This window comes from Notechis scutatus, chromosome 6 (assembly GCF_049901735.1).
Source record: "Notechis scutatus isolate UNSWTSFEM ecotype Mainland chromosome 6, rNotScu1.2, whole genome shotgun sequence".
Lineage (NCBI taxonomy): Eukaryota > Metazoa > Chordata > Lepidosauria > Squamata > Elapidae > Notechis > Notechis scutatus.
Window position 1 is genome coordinate 8538975 of NC_142014.1, and position 12045 is coordinate 8551019.

Below are 12045 nucleotides of genomic sequence, written 5' to 3' on the forward strand. Positions count from 1 at the left end.
TGTCCAAATATTAGGGATTTACTCAAATTTCTCTTATAGTGCTTTATAACCTAAATTGCAATCACATAACCATGGGATGGTGTAACATTGATAAAAGCAAGTGCTGGACTTTTTTTTAGCACCATTCAAATAGTCATTAAATAAATGACTGTAAGTCAAGAACTACCTCCAGGATACCAATGTTCTTCTGGCACACTTACCTCAGGCAAAATAAAGCAGATATCTCAGTCAATGTATTGGTTGTATCAGAAAATGACAACAAAATATGTTTTAATATGTTGTAAGGGAAGTGTTTGTGGATTGACTGTCTCTCTGTGCTAGTACGGTATCATAAAAATATCCCAATAAAGAGGAACACAGACAAACTACAAACAATAATTCTAACTTTAAGATTCAAAGTTTTTTTTTCATGAGCAATTTAAAACACGAATAGCCAGCATAGCACAACTTACAGTAATAACCCATTGCAATGAGGTCCAGAGACAATAGCTAGATCCAACAAGGAATAGCTACAGCCAGTGGCACTGAACTCATCCCAAGACATTCTTTTTATACTTTTCTGCATTCATTTCACAACTTACTTCCTTGTTCTTTCTTACTGACAGTCTCCACATGTACCTGTGTACATCTCAAACCTCTATCCCCCATCTTCTTTCAGTTCCTTATTTCTCGTGGTTTTGTCCTTCTATATCCAAATATATTTATAAAGCTACAAACTTTGCAAAATCATGTTTCACAATTAGCAACAGTTCAGCAGGATTACAAATAGTTCTGGTACATTTTGAAATCATTCTATCTAAAACTTTGGTTCATGTCTCTTTATTCTGGGGCCTGCTATCATCCAAAGGCCTTATTGAATTTGACAGATAGCCTATATTTTTGTTTCCCACAACAGATTTCACATCCTAGCCTTTGGGGTCTTCCCCATTACCTAGTCATTGGATATTTTGGCTGCTACTACTGAATGCCAAGATAGCCTACCATAAATTCTCCTTCATCCAGCCCTTAACCATGGATGAGAGGGCTGACTTGATGCACATCATCAAGACCTAGTCGAACACAGAGAGGATTTCACTTTAAGAAATGAGCCATCTTTGTTTTGAATGTGTCACCACGCATTCCCAGAAAGGGTGGGCTATGACTATATTCTTAGTTTTCAGAGGCATTGCTCTTCAAAGAACTAGATGCGAGACTCTGTGAAGTTAGTTGAAGGATGAGATCAGATGGGTTAGCAGCTATTGTATCAGCTTACCTGCTGCAAAGCGTCTTCCCTTCTTGGAACGCTTCGTGGTGTGTGGCTGGTTGGTAGTGGAATTCCAGTTTGTCTTCTCTAGAGGCAGTGGTGGCTCAGGAATTCATGGCTACCATGGCAACCATGGACCTGATGTTTTAGAGTTGGAAGATATTATCATTAGTCATGGTCAGATCACCTTCTAATAGTTTGGGAATTTTCTATAACTGCTCCCTGCCCCACAGGGAAGAATGGTGGCTAAGACCGGTGCTCAGAGTTCTAGTCACTGGAGCACTCCCCCCCCCCCCAGTCACATGATCAGGGTGCTCGGCAACCCGTTTGTTCTTACAAGTTGCCAAGCACCTCATGGTCATGTGATTGCCAATTGGAACCTTCTCTGTTGGTTATAATGGCATGTTTGGAGTGATCTCAAGAGATGTTGCCTTGGGAATAATCAGATAATAAGGAATACACTTTCCTCGACCCTCCTTTGTACACCCCTACCCACCCCCTGATTCTGTTTCCCATCCATAGCAGCCATGTGCTTGCTTGTAGATCTGGGACTTTGGTTGTGGGAAGCCAGCAGGAAGTTGCCTCCCTAACAACTACAGGATTCAGAGAATGAAGGTAACCAGGAATACAGGAATTGCCATGAATGAGGTTACAGTTCGTGACCACCTCACTTAATGACAGAAATTACAGCCCCAATTGCCTGTAACTTGCGGTCTACCTAAAATTAACTAGGCGATGGCCCCCAAATGGATACTACATGCTGCAAATTATTTCTTGTTTTATGTTTTTATGGCTTTTACTCTCGGTTTTTGAATGCAGGAATCTTTGCTGAGTTGACAGTCTACAAATGCTGGTGATAAGCTGCACGCTCGCTCACAAATAAACTGTCCATCATGTGATATTCCATGAGGGATAATAATCTCATTTATTTAACAGTGTGCACTGCAGTGTGATCGCTAAAATGGTATACTGCCAATCAAAATGCCTTGTTAATTGATTTTCTTCAAGGAGAGGTGATGATCTTCGTGACAAAATTGTGCCTAGTCACAGATATTCTTCTAACCATCTACTTTGGTGATATGCACTGCCACCAGTATAGTATATATTTAAGTAGAAAAAATGTTTTTATATAAAATCCTTGTTTTCTACACACAGTTCTTGGCTGAGAATCTAAACTTCAATTTTCGCGCAAGAATGCCTGTGTTTGAAACTGTCCTCATTAAAATACCAGAATTCACTGCATTTCTTTTTTAAAAAAGGTAAATCATGTCCTGAATAGAACACTAGCTTTTAGTATTTTTATAGCAAAAACGAACAAAAGACCCTGTAAAAATAACATGCCCAAATTGAATAGTAGGAAACAAAGAAGCATTGAGATCAGGATGTGGGTTGCAACTGAAAAAGAGAAGCTGTTGCAATTTAAAATCTTTTGCCCCAAACAAATGGTTTTTACAAAACTTATTGTCTCTACTCAAAACGTATTTTCTTTACTTCCTATAGTGTACTATAATATCTTTAGCATTTTAAATGTCAAGTTCGCTTCACAACTTGCCTTGATCATTTATATAGTTGTGTAATTTATACAGGTTGCATATAATTTATATATGTATTATAGGAATCTGCCCATTTATGAGTTTGACCAGGGCGTATAATTAATTAATTAATTAATTGATATTGGCAAATCTGGTAAGTTGAATTGGTCAAACTACTAGAAAAAAAACACTGCATTTCTGTGATGAGGTTGTTAAAACAGCCTCTTCAATCTCATCATCTTCTAGTGATTATTGCACTCCAATTTCATCATCATCATGCTGGCTGTGGAACAGATGATCTAATTTATTTTTAATCTTATTTATTTATTTATTTATATCCTGCTTTTATTATTTTTACAAACGACTCAGCAGCGAACATATCCTATATACCTTCCTCCTATTTTTCCCACAACAAAAACTCTGTGAGGTGGAGTTGGGCTGAGAGAGTGGACTTCTTATCTGATATCTTAACCACTAAATCAAACTAGAAGACTCCAAATTAAAGAGTTTATCACTGTAAACAAGGGAGGTGATGGTTTAAATCAGGGGTGTCCAACCTTGGCAACTTTAAGACTTGTGGACTTCAACTCCCAGAATTCCTCAGCCAGCTGGCTGAGGAATTCTGGGAGTTGAAGTCCACAAGTCTTAAAGTTGCCAAGGTTGGACACCCCTGGTTTAAATCCTTATTCAACTGTAGGATTTTCTGTGTAATCTTCGGCTATTTATGAATTGAGATAAAACTGAAGACTAAAAATACAATGTGGTTGTTTGATTTTTGCTTAGTGTATTTAGTAGCCCCGTTAATTTCCTCTGGTAAAATGAGTTGTGTTGGCACAATGTGTGAACAAAGCCTTTCTCTTCATTTCTCCTCAATGCATTGTTGAAATAGTGAAACGTAGGAAAGAACAACATAGGCTACTTTGGAATTTTCAGAGGGAAAAAGAATTAAATATATATAAAAAAGTAAGTCTATAAAAACCTAATAACCAAATTAAGAGTATATTTATAGAATAGTTATAATAGAATTACCTCAGATTTAGCATTGCATCCCTTAAACCTAATGCTATTCTGTTGAGATAAATTAAAGATGAGTGAGATTTCCAGTTCAAAATGTGCTGTTCAAGTCTTGGAAGTTTTACCCAGCTGTTTAGATCAGAAATGATTTATTCTGCTAAGTGTTTGGATAATATTGAAGTAAAGTATGTATCTGCTGACAGTGTTCTCCCATTTATTTAAAATTTGTTATCCCCAAAGACTTTATTTTTGGTCTGCAGAAAAAAGTCTTTCAAAAAATATCCTAATGATAGAAACAATTAAGCAGCAGCTCAGAATATTATTGACAGTTTCATTATAAATTTGTCTCCTTTCTGGTCATGTGATCCAAAGTGGAGCATATGTAAGTGCCTTATGCTTCCCAAGGTATGTATGTATGTATGTATGTATGTATGTATGTATGTATGTATGTATTTGTTTTCTTAAGTTTTATGTGGTACTTACATGTATGGTATTCAGCTTTGTTCGGGTATTTTACCATGTCATTGTAGTTGTGCTTTTAAAGTTGTAGCAGCGTTTGGCAGAATCCATCTGCCATCATCAGGCTTCTGTATTGTGTTCGTCTCCTTTTACAGACTTTTACAGTAAAAGTCTGACTCATACAGACATACACACACACACACACACACACAACACAAGCCTGATGATGGCAGATGGATCTGTTTTCTAAGTTTTCACGGCTATGTAGTATTCAGTTTGTTAAAGCACATCTACAGTGTGCTTTAGGAAACGTCGAACACTGAACAATACTGAGCAGATAATAAAGATAGATAGATAGATAGATAGATAGATAGAATAGATAGATAGATAGAGTAGAAAGATAGATATAGATATAGATATAGATATAGATATAGATATAGATACATACATGCATAGATATAACTCAAAAGAAAAGCAGACACATACAAAAAGAAATGCAATATATTATTCTATTAAATAGAAGAAAGGATAGGCCACTTCCCTCTACCACAACATTATTGACTGATTATGCTATCCTGTTGGTGCTGACTCTTAGCAACCACATAGATATTATCCATAAAAATGCGTACACAATATATCTCAAAGATATGTACCCAATATATCGTATATAATATATAGTAATCACTACATTAAAAGACTTAAATTGTAAATTTCTTTGTGAAGTCTTTTTTAACTAAAGAAGTCTTGAGTTTCCCTACACAAATGTTTTTCATAATGCAAGCCTAAAAAAATCTTTTTGACCAAATTCAGCAGTTTGCTAGTCTACTTGAACCTCTATCAAGAAAATAGACTGTTTTTATATATTTATATTTTATATTAAATAGACTACTATCAAGAAAAGACTGTTTTTACTGAAAAAAGTAATCCATCCAGATTGTGGTTCAAGACGTATCTTTTAAATTAATCAAAATGTTTTATAAACTTGTGTACTACATCAAAGTATTCGTTCTCCTTTATGATTCATCTTAAAGTATCAACTTTTCATCACTAGCAGATTGCCAGAGGAAATCCTCTGCTGGCGTACATTTTTATCTGGATGTTCCGTAGAAAAAGAATAAGCCTCTTGCCAACTGGTCAAACCCGTCCCTTACATTAGTTTTACATTTTAAAAAAATGTTACCAAAAGTTCAAAATTTTCAGAAATGTCAAGAGTGTTGTAAGGTTGCCCATCTTTAAGAAATTTTGCTGGAAATCTTGAGCGTTTTTTTTCTTCATTAGCATACAAAGCAAATGCAGTGATCACCTGGTCCCCAGCTAAATGTGGCAAGAATCCCAAACATTCCAGTGAACAAATATATAGAAAGAGAGACTATAAAAGGTATCACCAAGATGTCACAAATCACTAATGTATGACTGATGAAGGCAATGATGAGGTAATATGGGGCAACCCCGGCCAGAAGATATTGGCGCTCTGCATCTGAATATGTCTTCTCTGCCCATATCTTTATACACAGCAACACTGTGTTTCCCAATTAACTAAACTTTATTATGGCAGTAGGGATGTTCTTCACTTTTGTCCTGTGAAATGCCAAATGGTAATTGTGTCCTCAGCCATTACTCAGAATCACGGATTCCATAGAAACATAATACCCAGCATTCCTATAGGAAATATTACAAAAGTCATTAGCAAACTAATTATAAGATCTTTAAAAGAACATGGCCAGTACTAAAGGGTTATGGAATACAAAAAAAAAGTATTATCTTAATTACTATAAATAAAACAAATTCAGTCATACGGATCAAGCCACCTTTTATTCTTTATCAGTAATTGTATAACATATTGATGCTTGGAGGCTTCTCGTAGTTTACAACCAGAAGTTTTAGGTCCCTTCCAACTATGTTACTCTGTTTTGTTCTGTTCTGTTCTGCTTACATTCCCATCTTACTAGTTTTACTGGTTTTAATGTTTCCCATTTTAATATTGCGGTCCTATATCCACTTATTTGTGAAAAAGTATAGTAAAGATTATAGGGATTATCACTGAATTCACATAGATCATAAAACATTGAATAAAAGCAAGTAACTCATTAATGTACTTAAGTCTAAGATTATGTCTGTCTTGAGTGAAAATTATTTTACAGGATATGAGCAAAGAGAGTTTTACTCTAGTGTTTTTTTGGAGATGTAGAATAGTTACTTACGGTACTTCTCTTTCAGTAACACTTGTCTTTCCAAATGAGTTTCTGAAAACTAGAAAAAAAAAATTCACCTAATTCTAATTTGTAAAGAAATAAGAAATGCAAATTAATAATAATGATGATGATGATAATGATAATAATAATGTAAAATAATTTTGTATTATTATGGTTGATTTCAGAGTCAGCCAGACGTTTAGACTGGTTTTGGCATTTTTATCCCTTAATCAAGTCCTTACTAAAGATCTTGGATAGGCAGATGTTGCTTGATGATGTTAGAGGTATTGTCACAGAATGTAAGCTATTCCAAGTAAAGCTGCCTTTTGCAATTGACTGGTAGTGATTTTGTCAATGCCAATGGTGTTCAACTGGTTTTGGGATTGCACCCAAGAAACCTATTACCCTGTTTCTCCAACAATACGGCCTCCCCCAATAGGAAGTCCCAGCATGTTTTATAGGCATGAAATGAAATTAAGCCCCTCCCCCCAAATTAAGGCCTATATTAAAACATGCAAAATGGGGAATGGTGGGGGGGCTTGCCGTTAGGAAGTACTTTTGTTGCACACCCGGATATGGTGCTGCCTGCGTTGACCCTGATACAAAGTGCCCCACCAACGCCGAGGTCAACATCCAAGCCGTCGCCGCCCACCCGCCCGAAGATGCAAGGGAGGGGGGAATTACGTCACCCCCGAAAAGACGGCCTAGCCATTTTTTCGGGGCTCAAAAAAAAAATAAGACCAGGCCTTATTATATGAGAAACACGGTACTATTGGTACTATATTTGCTTTTTTGGCCACAATTGTTCTACTTCTCTTTGCAGATTTTTGTGTTTTGAGATTTTACCCAGTTTTCTCTTTTCTTTTCTTTTCTTCTCTTAATATAATATAATATAATATAATATAATATAATATAATATAATATAATATAATATAATATAATATAATATAATATAATATAATATAATATAATATAATATAATATAATATAATATAATATAATATAATATAATATAATATAATAAATAATATAATATAATATAATATAATATAACAATATAATATAATATAATATATAAAATGTTATAAAATAATGTTACAAATTCATGTAATACTATAATTTGCTATTGATTAATCTGCCTTCTATAAAAATATTACTCTGAGGAAAAAATTACCTACTATAATAGCATGCTTTCTATTATGCTAGCACAGCAGGTTTTTATAAAATAGTTGGTAGAAATATCTAAGTAGCAGGTAGTAAGTGGATTGGTTTTTTTAAAGAAAAGTAATAAAGCAGATGCAGTAAATAATTCCAGAACTATTGCTTCCTTCCAGTTCATTTAGGTCATTTAGGATAATTCTTTATGAAATGCATAATTCCAAACAGAGGCTTCCTGAAAACATTTGCTAGAGAAAATCTTCAACATTCTTCAACATTCACAGTTGGTAGCCTGACAAGCATTATCTATAGGTATAGACATTCTCTGTGATGGGCAGAACAAAACATTCTATTTGTGACATGATACTGCTGAGCCTGATGAGAAAAGTTGTCTAGTGTAAAACTGAACAATCTCCATATATGAAGCTACTTTTCAGCTTCTACTTTCTAATTATTGAGAAAAAAACTTAATCTATAAACCTATAGTTTAACACACCTTCATAAATTGACAGATTTAATTCAAGCTTATTTGAGTATCATGTTTCTCATATAATAAGGCCGGGTCTTTTTTTTTTTTTTTTTGAGCCCCGAAAAAATGGCTAGGCTGTCTTTTCGGGGGTGACTTAATTCCCCCCCCCCTTGCATCTTCAGGCGGGCAGGCGGCGATGGCTTGGATGTTGACCTCGGCGTTGGTGGGGCACTTCGTATCGGGGTCAACGCAGGCAGCACCATATCCAGGTGTGCAACAAAAGTACTTCCTAACAGCAAGCCCCCCCCCATTCCCCCCCATTTCGCATGTTTTAATATAGGCCTTAATTTGGGGGGAGGGGCTTCATTTCATTTCATGCCTATAAAACATGCTGGGACTTCCTATTGGGGGAGGCCGTATTGTTGGAGAAACAGGGTACTAAAAAAAGAACTATCAATACTATAATAATGCATGTCAGGATCCATCTTGAATCTCCCTATCTTCCTGAAGAAAATTAAACTATCATCAGTGGACACATAAAATTTGAGAAAATGCCATGTGATTCTAGTGCTAGTATACCTGATAGCCTCAATTTTGCTCTTTTTCTGAGTCAGTTTTACTGTTGAACATATTGTGGAAGATTATATCTGCTAGGAAGCGATATAGGACAGGGGACCTCAACCCCCTGTCCACAGCCTTGTATCAGTCCGCAGCCCATTGGGAACCAGGCCACGCAAGCGACGGATGAACGTAGCACGAAGCTCCATTTGCACAAGCAGCGGGCTTGTGTGTGAAACCATCCCCTCCCTCTACCATTGCCACTGGTTTCCAAACTGGAAGGGTTTGGGACTACTGATGTAAAATGTTTCAGACAAATGTAACATATTATACCACTTGTAAAGAACAATAAAACAATTTGGTGAATTCCAGATGCTTAATCAAGAATAACAGGTTATGAAAATTGTCATGTTCTCAAACAGCTACCACTCTATTGTCTTATTTAATTGCAATAGGTTCCCGAGCGATCTGTAGCTCCTTCTCAGGAATATGAAAAACTTTGACTGAAGAGTTTCCCAGAAGGTCTATTATGCACATATTTAGTGTATAGCTCATTACATTCAAGATTCTGTGTTATGTTTTTCCTGTGGACTTGACATACGTCTATTATTTGGTTATTTTAGCTGCAATAAATATCCTGTGCTGTGGATTATATCAAAGACATAGTCATGTGATACATAGAGAGGCTCTTTTGTCTCAAGTTGTTTCTGTTAATCTTCTATTTGGAAATGTTATGACAAACCTCCTGGGATATTTTGGCATTTCATTTGAATAAATACATACTTCCTTGGATAACATTTTCCCCTTTCATGGGATACCAACATTCAAACTCCCAAAATTAAAAAAACAAAAAACCAGGTATTTCTTCTTAGTAGTCAAATCACATGTTAGCCTTTAAAATCAAGATCCAGCCTTGCATATAGGAATAAATTAATACTTCCATAATAATAAAAGATATTTAGATTATTTTTATGCATGACAGTACTTCCACAAATAATGCTAAAATAGTAACAGAGTGTCTAAAAGGGTCATCTAGAAATTTGGAATTCAAAGTTATTAGCACACTGATGGACCTTAGTTCTTCTGTTCTCTTCTTTCCGCCTGTAGCTTCTTGACGGGTGCCTCGACTTGATTAGGGTCCATAAATTAAAACTGAATGCAGATAAGAAAGAGGTGGTGTAAGATGGGTGGTTGTCAGTCTAAGAAATTAAAAGGCGGCCTCTGTACGGCTGTATGTATAACAAGTGAGTAGAACAAGTGAAGGTTCTACCTGTTTCCAATGTATCATTAGAGGCATGGGTGTACTCCATGGCAAGGAAAGTCTTGAGTTGCTTCGCTGAAGTTGTGCAGTATTCAGATCTGGAGTAGTAAAGTGCTTCAGAATTGGGATGGACACTTTTTTAAAAAATATTTTATTGAACAAAACAATTAAAAACATTGAACATAGTTAAGTTGGTTTGACATAACTTTTGGTCAGTATCAGATAAACATATAGTTTCCTATATACAGTTATTCAAATATATACATTTGTTCGCTCATGAATTATATTTCCAACATCATTGGTCCTCTTTTCGTCTCACACATTCATTTACTCTCTCAGCAATTCCTTTCCCAACTTAAGACCTTCCTTTCTGCTCCTACCAGTGATAGAATCTATCCCAAATTGTGTAATATGCCGACTCGTCTTTATGTTTCATTTCTAAAGTTAGCTTGTCCATTTCAGCGCATATCAAGATTTTGTTCATTACTTCATCTTCACTTGGTATGTATGTGATGGACACTTTCTTTGGACCTGCCAGCAGCTCCATAAAGAAGTCTTACTTTTTCTTAGATATTCACAGTATCCATACAAAACAGATTCAGGACAAGAATTATCTGAATTCAGAAAGCATTTATGGCTTCTCATATCAAGAGAATTCGTTAAAGGAATTCTTGGGGAATGTCTTCAGAATTGTATCTTAACCAGGTTCTCTTTTAAGAATTAGTAGAAGACTTCTGCCTTCTTTACTGGCTTGGCAGAAGTTCTGATGGCCACCACCACCATGGTCAGATGACCACATGTTGGGGACTTAGCAATCAGCCTGCTTTTATAGTGTTTGGCAGCATCCTGCAGTCACATGACCACAGTTTGCAATGTTTTTGCCAAAAACCAGCATTTATTTCCAGTTTTCAGGAAAAACACTCCCTAGCGAACCATTCACTTTATAATTAAGTTCAGATAGCGCTTGAATTAAGACCACAATTGAGCCCAAAATTTATGTTGCTAAGTGAAACGTTTGTTAAGTGAGTTTGACCCATTTTACAATTTTTCTTGCCGCAGTTGTTAAGTGAATCATTGAATTTGTTAAGTTAGTAATACGGTTGTTAAGCGAATCTGGCTTTCCCATTGATTTGGCTTGTCGGAAGGTTTCAAAAGCTGATCACATGATCCCAGGACACTGAAACCATAATAAATATGAAGCAGTTGCCAAGCATCTGAATTTTGATCATGAAGAACGGTCATAAGTCATTTTTTTTTCAGTGCCGTTGTAACTCTGAATGGTCATTAAATGAACTGTTGTAAGTTGACGATTACCTGCATTTGCTTTACACCTGTTGACAAAAAATATTGTAAAATTGGGTCAGTTATGTGATGACCCAATTTTATGGCTGTCACGATCTATGAGTGTAATTGGCCAGCTTTGTTACTGTTGTAAATTGAGGACTACCTAATTTTGGGGGGTTGGTCTGCTGAGCTCACAGAATTGACTTTTCCTGATATTGAGATTCAAGATGCCTTCATCAATCCATCAAGTCTTCCTCTTCAGAACCATTTTAAAAGCTCCAAAATATGCAGAATGCACATGTTCACTTGAGCTGTGCATAATGTGTCAGTGGAAGATCTGTTTTTTCTCTCTAGAGTTGTCAATGCAGAAATCTAAGCTGTGTGGCACTCTATTCATCCTCTTATTCTTTGCTGGTGTAGTGCATAGAAATTTTGCTGAAAAGCATGATTGGACTTACTGGTTTGATCTTTCTACTACAGTTCCATCCCTTTAGCATTTCAGTTGTAAAAAGTGTGAATAACTCATGAGTGCTATTTTGCTCTGCATGCTGCAGATGTAAATGTAATGAGCTTTTAGGGTGTAGGTAAAAATTCTGGTGTGGAAGGCAGATGATTTGAAAGGGAATATGGAACGTGGCTTTCTTTTTCATATGTAGCATTGAAATGTTTGTCCATTTATTTAGCTTGTGGCCAGGGGCATCCTGAGCAGAGATGAAAAATGTCAGTATTATGCAACATTCATAAAAAAAAAGGAATGGTACTTCAACCTCATGCTGGGAACTGCCACCTTGACTCTTTTGGCCTCCACTTGTGGATACTGCTGATTGTGACTTAAAAGTGCATGTGTTGGAACGTCTGTTATGAGTTTCATTCTA

At 36.0% G+C, this 12045-nt stretch overlaps 1 protein-coding gene and 1 long non-coding RNA gene across 4 annotated transcripts in view; one reads left to right on the plus strand and one right to left on the minus strand.

The window, feature by feature from the left end:
* CAV1 (caveolin 1) overlaps positions 1 to 12045 on the plus strand; it is a 51806-nt gene that overhangs the window by 35981 nt on the left and 3780 nt on the right. The window lies entirely within an intron of this gene.
* LOC148130114 (uncharacterized) overlaps positions 1252 to 12045 on the minus strand; it is a 91758-nt gene continuing 80964 nt past the window's right edge. Inside the window, exon 3 of the long non-coding RNA XR_015750262.1 lies at positions 1252 to 1381. This is a non-coding gene — a long non-coding RNA (uncharacterized LOC148130114). The remainder of the gene's footprint in view (positions 1382 to 12045) is intronic.